Genomic DNA, 7,089 nt, shown 5'->3' on the forward strand with positions numbered 1-7,089 from the left:
CATGGGGGCAGGAGTGTGCAATCAATGAACAGGAGAATGAGAAGTTAAAATGTCTCCCTCCCTCCCTACCCCAGTCATGTAGGACCTCATCTTCAACACAACCATACTAGCCCCCTAGTCACTCTGGACTGTACCTTGTTAACCTCCAATGACTCCCTATTGACTCTAGCATCAAATGTTATTGGATCTTTATCTTATCTTTTTTAAAAGTTATAATGTACATATTATTAGCATACTGGTACACATATTGCACATCTATGTTATAATGACCATAATTATTAGTAGGGTAGTAATGATGTATAATGTTTAAGTAAGTAATGCTTGGAGACCACTGTCCTAGAGAGTCTAACTTCACAGAACCAACCCCCTTAATAAAAGGATTTGTTCTGTAAAACTTTGACTCAGTCAAAAGGTTCCATCCAAGGACCTAGCAGGCCACATGTGGCCTCAAGGCCGAAGGTTCCCCACCCCTCATCCTAGACCATGGATAAATAAGGCAAGTGAGTCTCTCAAAAACAGTGGTTCCTACAAAAAGTCACAACTTCAAGGCTCTCCTCCCTCCCCTCCTTCCCACTTACCCACTCAGATTGCTGGGATTTTCCAAGCTGGAAACAGAAAGGAACCTGAGGAAGAGTCACTGCCATAGAGATAACCAATTCTCCCTAGTAGAAGGCCTTACTCTCAAAACTGATGGGTCCAAACCCCAGAAAGGCACACTTTTACATGTGCTTTTCTAGGGAAAGGAAGGATACATTCTACAGTATAAATCAATGTGCATTTATTAAGTACCTACTATTTTCTAGACACTGGGTGTACAAAGACAAAAATGAAACCTCCTGCTTTAAAGGAGTCTACAATCTGGTGTCAATGAAAATTAATTCAAATGTGGAAACACAGAAAAAAGACCCCAAATTCTACCTGTTAAGAAAATGAGTGAGTACTGTATAGTGAGTGCTATAGTCTTCTGGAATCTCCATGACGTAGATTTCTAGAGTAAGTGGTTGATTTTTACTACAATGAGAAGATTGGATACATTATCTATTACATTAAAAATGTAGTACATTTACATTATATTAAAAATGGTTATATTAAAAATGAAAATAGAAATTAAAAGGAAAAACATTATTATGGTGAAAAGAAACCCTGGCAACCATGGTTAAGTCCACCTAAATCTAATTCAATTTCCCCCTGAAATATATACTGAGATTTTCTCGGTATGTGGAACTCCACTGCAGGAATTCCCTCTGCCACCAGGCAGATTTTAGGCAGCTAGGTGGATACAGTGGATAGAATGCAAGGCCTGGTGTCAAGAAGACCTGAGTTCAAATCGGGTCTCAGACACTTACTAGCTATGTGATCCTGGGCAAGTCACTAAACCCTATTTGCCTGAGTTTCTCACATGTAAAATGAGCCTGAGAAGGAAATGGCAAACCACTCCAGTGTATTTGCCAAGAAAACCCCAAAGTGGAAGAGTCAGACACAACTAAAAATGAACAAACTAAACAACAGCCAGGCAGATCCCAGGCAATTCATGATTACTCACTAAATAAGTCTTAGGGATCTACTTGAATTAAGAGACTTGCCCACAATCACACAGCTATTAAAATTCTGATTCTAGATTTGAACCCAAGTCTTTAGGGCTACAACCCCTGAACGATATCTACTCTTCTAAGCTGCCTCATGACTTCACTATTTTTATTCATATAGATGCTGGATACTAAATATCCAGGAGAGGTACTCCAGAAATGTATCTGAATAGAAACCACAAAGAGGAGGGGGTGAAAAAATGGTTTTATCTCGTTTCAAATATGTAATTTTGTAACAGCACAGCCATCTTCTGGCTGGTAAAAGTTTCTTAGGAGTATTGTTTTCAAAGCAATTTTTAATGCTTAAAGGTGGCTTGGTAAAACATGTAATGGCAAACTCCACATCTCTATTCCTATTTCACCAAAATCTGACATACCCACAAAGACCAAAACTCACAAGACATATCATGATCTTAAAAATACTTTCCCTTCTCATCCTCCCATCTGCCTTTCTGGAAAACACTGGTAATAACTCAGACTATACAAGTTAACAACAAAGCATCACATAACAGAGATCACTCTACCTTACACCAAATTCTTGATAAGGAGCCCTAAAGTACATACTTCTCCATGTGAGATAAAGGCCAGGATACAGAAAAGAAAATTGTGCTAACTTTTTATACTTCTTGGCTATAACTAAACCCCCAGCATCCATTAAAGCTCATAAAAATAGGGACAGATGTGAATTAGCCACAAAAAGTCCTGTCATCCAGCTACTACTCATTGGGGACCTTACCAAAATTGTTCCAAGGAAGTGATTTCACAGAGAATTAGGACCCAAAAATTTAGTACTTTATGGAAACTAAGCTCAATATTTCAATTATACCCAGATCTACAGGTAGTTAGCATGGAGCAAATGGAAGGTCAAAGTACCCTTAACTCATATAGGGTACCCTCAACTTGATATAGGGTACCCTCCTCCATCAACTGAAACTCTTCAGTATAACACACTATAGCATCAGACACTGTAGGGACTTCAGCATTTCAACTATTCCAGAGGAAAGTTGAGCAAAAGGTTGATTTGTTATTTTTAAACTGAAAGGAAGGAGGAAAAAAAGTATTTTGAAAGATCTTGGAGGTCCCTGCTCCAAGATGTATATTTCTGTTAAAGACCACTATATATAATAATGTTAATATTAATAATGTAATAATGTTAATGGATATATAAATGAATACTGAAGTCAAACTTTCAAGCCACAAAACACCAGAAGTTTAAAATTTGATCAGATTTTTTAAAAAAATCTTATTATCTTCTGCTTTGTACCAGTAAGGAGAATATACTCAGATGCCATTCACTAGTTTTGCTACTCTCCAAACATTCCCGTTAGCAATTTTTGTCATTTCCATTCTAGTTATAAATCAAATCTCATTATATGGATTCTAGGTACATGTGAACCAGGAAGGTATACTCATTTTTTCTGTGACTTATGTCAATGGATTTGACTGTGGTGGAAGTGAGAGAGAGGGAGCTGGGCACACAGATGAATAAACAAACAACTGAGAAGGTCTTGACATACACCTTATAGAATACCACAGGTAACACTGCTGGGCCCCCTGAAGCTTTTCTGCCCAATAGATACGGCATCTCCTCTGGTTTCAGAAGCAGTTAAATCATCTGCTATCTGGTGAAGCTTATGGACCTCTTCTCAGAATGATTTTAATTATAAAGTAAAACACATGGGTTTACAAAGGAACCCAATTGATATTGCAATAGTTATCAAAATATTTTTAAAAATCGAGATCTTAGTTTAAGAACCACTGCTCTAGTATAAAAAAAGCACAAAAAAAGAAGGGAAAGAAATAGAAAGAAGGAAGGAATAAGCATTTATTAAGTGCCTGTATGTTCCAGGTACTGTGCTAAGCTCTTTTCAAGTCTAACCTCATTTGGAGGGAGGGAACGTTGGAAGAAGGAAACAGGGAGGAGGGAGAGGGAGAGAATACAGGGAGAGGAGACAAAGAGAAAAAGGAAGATATAAAGGGAAAGAACTATAACCACACTCCCTCTTCAAAGGGACAAAACTTCCTATTTCAGGACCCTTTTATTTCTTGGTGGTTTTTTCTCCTAATGACTATTAGTCGACTGTCTGAAGAGATATTTTGATTATATTTCATATCTGAACATTTTAAATTGCAAATTATGGTCAAAGAACGATTGTGGTATTATTTATACTAGATATCCCCACAATGTCAAAACAGAATCGAAGCTTTGTCCTTTTCAAAAACCTCCTGGTTCTTTCAAATCAGGGGAACAAAGAGGGTACTAATCTACCACCAAGGCTAAGATGAGACGTAGGGTGTGCGTCACACACAACCTCACCCAAATTTAAAAAAAAAAAAAAGAACTCAAACTGGACAGTTTCAGGGATAAAAGTGAAACGGGATAGGGGTGAGCTCCAACCATACTTCCACCCCATCCCCAAAAGGTTTTCCTTACCATACCTGGAACTTAAGTCGTTTGTGTCCTTTAAATCAGGGATAAAGATATGCATGCACCCTTTAAGATGCTTTTTGCCTCTTTCCAAAGGTAGCACACTGCCCACATCACGCCCCAACTTCCTAGTCCCAGGCAGAAAATTTTTCTTTCCAACCCCATACCGCCTCCAACTGGCTTCCACCTGCGCCTACGGGAGCATGTAAAGCTTCGCAAGGATGGATGTCTTCAGACAAGGAGTGGAAGGGGAAAGGAGGGAGTCAGTGGAAGGACCTAATAAAGTATAACGTGTTCAGGCTTCCTGCGCACTCCCTCCACCCTTTTACCCAGAAACCTGGCCCCAACAGTTCTTGCCCTGCTTAGCAAGCGGCTCGTGGGCTCTCAAAACAGGGTGTTAGCCAAATAGCCAAATTCCACCCGCAGCTTCACCCCCACACCCTATTCCTGGAGAAAGCTATAAAGCTATTAAATAGCATGAGTATACATTATATGATATGCTACAGAGTAAAAATGCATACAATACGCCTCCCAAATCCTGCGTGGAGAGGATTTGTTGTAGAGGGAGTCAGGACTAAAACGGACTAGACTGCATGCTCACTGACAACGGGAAAACTCTGCTCCTGCCTTTTCTGCTCCAAGCCCCCCGAGTTCCAAGAGGAGACCACCACCACCACCACTCTCCAGGCCTCCCGCCGCCCCGGCATTGGCACCAGAGTGGGCAACAGAAGAGCAGATGAGAGATGTCAAATCCCCTTCTGACCCTCCCCCTCTGTAGAGGGTGGCTCGCTGGCAGGCTCTAGCAGGGGCTAGAGGAGCCCGGGTTCTGGGAGAAGGGGTGGGTGGCAGCGCCGGGGGTCAAGGGACTGGAGCCCAGGTTGCCCTCCCACCAACTTTCAGAATTGCTAAGGGTTGAGTAAGAGAGGCGGGAGGGCAGGGTGCCTGCCTCGCGAGGCTCACTATTCGGCAGGAAGTTCCCTGGGCTCCACTGAGCATGCTCTCGTCTTTCCCCCCCCCCCCCCCCCCTTCCCCTTTCCCCCCCCTTCTCTCGCCTCTCGCTTTTCCCAGACTCATAAACCACCCCGAGCTGGCGGGCTCACAATCTGGCAACCGCGCTCCCAGGTCTCGCTAACCCCCTAAGTGGGCACTGGCCAGCGTACCCCTGGGGCGGAAGGGACAGAGGAGGCCGCAAAGGGCCAGCGCTGCCCATAGCCCCAAGCTCGCCGCATCTACAACCTCAGTCTCCGTGGGAAGCGCTCGCTTTCTGCCCCACCATCCCACTCCCAACAACACCTCCCCCCACACACCCCATTCTCCTAGCACCGGGAGTCTAATACAGACCTCCTAGCCCGTTCCCTCACTCCCTGAACCAGGAGGAGACCCTTGACCATCCTGGCATCCCGGGGGCAGAAGAACCTGCGCCTTCACCTCGACTTCAGGAGGACTCCCGTGGGTGGGCAAGGCTCGGTCTCAGAGTCTCCCATTTTTGATAGCCTAATCGCTCATCCTCCTACCCACCTCCCTTGGACTTTTCTCCCGAAAGGGATGCCCGTGGGCTTCCAACATCCCAAACACGCCTCAAACAACACCGAAGCTGTCCCCCTCTCTCTAGGAAGGAGCAGACCCAAGCTCCGCTGCCCGTCCCACGGGTGGGACTGCGGAGGGGGCACGAGGGCGTCGGTCTCTGGGCAGCAACACACCCCAGCTCTGAGTCCCAGGGTCCTACCCGAACGGCCCGAGCGCTGGACAGCCGCAGAAGGAGGGCAAAGCCGGGGAGGCTCAGAGGCTGCCACCCGGCTCTGCCCCTCGGCTTGTTCTAGTCACCCCGTTCCTCTCTTTCTGGAGGCAGAGCTTCCCTTCTCCAGCGGGGCGGCAGGATGGCGTGCTAGGGGTTGAAAGCAGAGGAGATGGAAAGGGGATGGGGGCGTGCATCCTTCTCTAGCCCGAGAGCAACAAAAATCATCGCAGACGCTTCTTACCTCTCGGGCTGCCTCCCTTCTCAGCAGCAGCAGCAGCAGCAGCCCCTGGAGGAGCTGTTCACCCGTCGTCTCTTATATGAGCCAGTGTGCAGGGATGCGGGGTTGGGCGGGCAGGAGGTCACACCGCCTGCAGGCTGCAGTAGCAGCAAGGACCGCTGAGCCTGCCTCGCAAGCTACCTGGGAATGGATTCAGAGCCCGCGAGCCGCCGCCGCCAAAGCTGCAGGGTCGTGTAAACGGGCCGAGTCAGGGACAGTCTGCAAACTCCCAGACTTGGCAGGGACCGTGCACACAACGCGCGAACACACTTTACAGAGAGGGAGATACGCTATCAGGTTTTCGAGAACTGGAGGCGAGGGTTCCTCTGCAAATTCTTCAACCCTCCCCTCTCCATCCCACCTCACCAACTTCTGCCGGCTCCCGGGCCATAGCAAAAGACCTGGATTGCGGCCAGGGACTGTCTGCAAACTCCCCTCCCTCTCAGTCACTGTGCACAACCAATTCTGAACCAAAGAGCTAGGCTTAGGGACGGTCTACAAATTCCTAAATTTACTAGAGAAGCATTCTCCCCGCCTCCCTCTCTTTCCTGCTCCGCTGCCTCCTCCCCCTCCCCTCCCCCTTACCACCCAAAAGTCAGCAATTAAACAGGAGTCACTTGACACCTCTGATTGAGGAATTAACTAAACTGGTACTAAAGTTAGAGGCATTTCGCAAATTCTCGCATGAACAAGGATCTCTCATAATAATCCAATACAGACAGAAATTTTGAACTGGCTCAATCCTATATTAATCAGGGAGGAAGACAGCAGAGTGTAAAATCAATGGTTTAAGGATCAAGAGACCTGGGCTCTGACTCTAACTTTCACAATGAGCTTCTGCAAATTTGTGACCTTGGTTAAGTCACTTAGCCTCTTTCCCTTTCTCGTTCTCTCTTCACTCATTCGAGAAATAAGAGTGGATTTCCAGCTCCTAGAATCTAGGGAAATAATCGGTATCTCCCAGGTTCTTGGGGGAGATTCCATAGGAGAGAGACTTACTTGCCCTGAGGGGAAGGAGCTAGTTTGCAACAAGCATTGACTGGAATTGCACCCGATTAAG

At 45.7% G+C, this 7,089-nt stretch overlaps 1 protein-coding gene across 5 annotated transcripts in view; it reads right to left on the reverse strand.

Moving 5' to 3' along the window:
* Nucleotides 1–6,298, reverse strand: part of MGAT5 (alpha-1,6-mannosylglycoprotein 6-beta-N-acetylglucosaminyltransferase) — a 371,902-nt gene extending 365,604 nt beyond the window's left edge. For all 5 annotated transcript variants that reach the window (XM_027835555.1, XM_027835550.1, XM_027835549.1 and 2 more), the window contains exon 1: nt 5,994–6,298. The gene's annotated coding sequence lies outside the window, so the exon portion shown is untranslated. The remainder of the gene's footprint in view (nt 1–5,993) is intronic.
* Nucleotides 6,299–7,089: the final 791 nt, after the last annotated feature.

Source organism: Vombatus ursinus, unplaced genomic scaffold (genome assembly GCF_900497805.2).
Source record: "Vombatus ursinus unplaced genomic scaffold, bare-nosed wombat genome assembly UNPS02014816.1, whole genome shotgun sequence".
NCBI lineage: Eukaryota > Metazoa > Chordata > Mammalia > Diprotodontia > Vombatidae > Vombatus > Vombatus ursinus.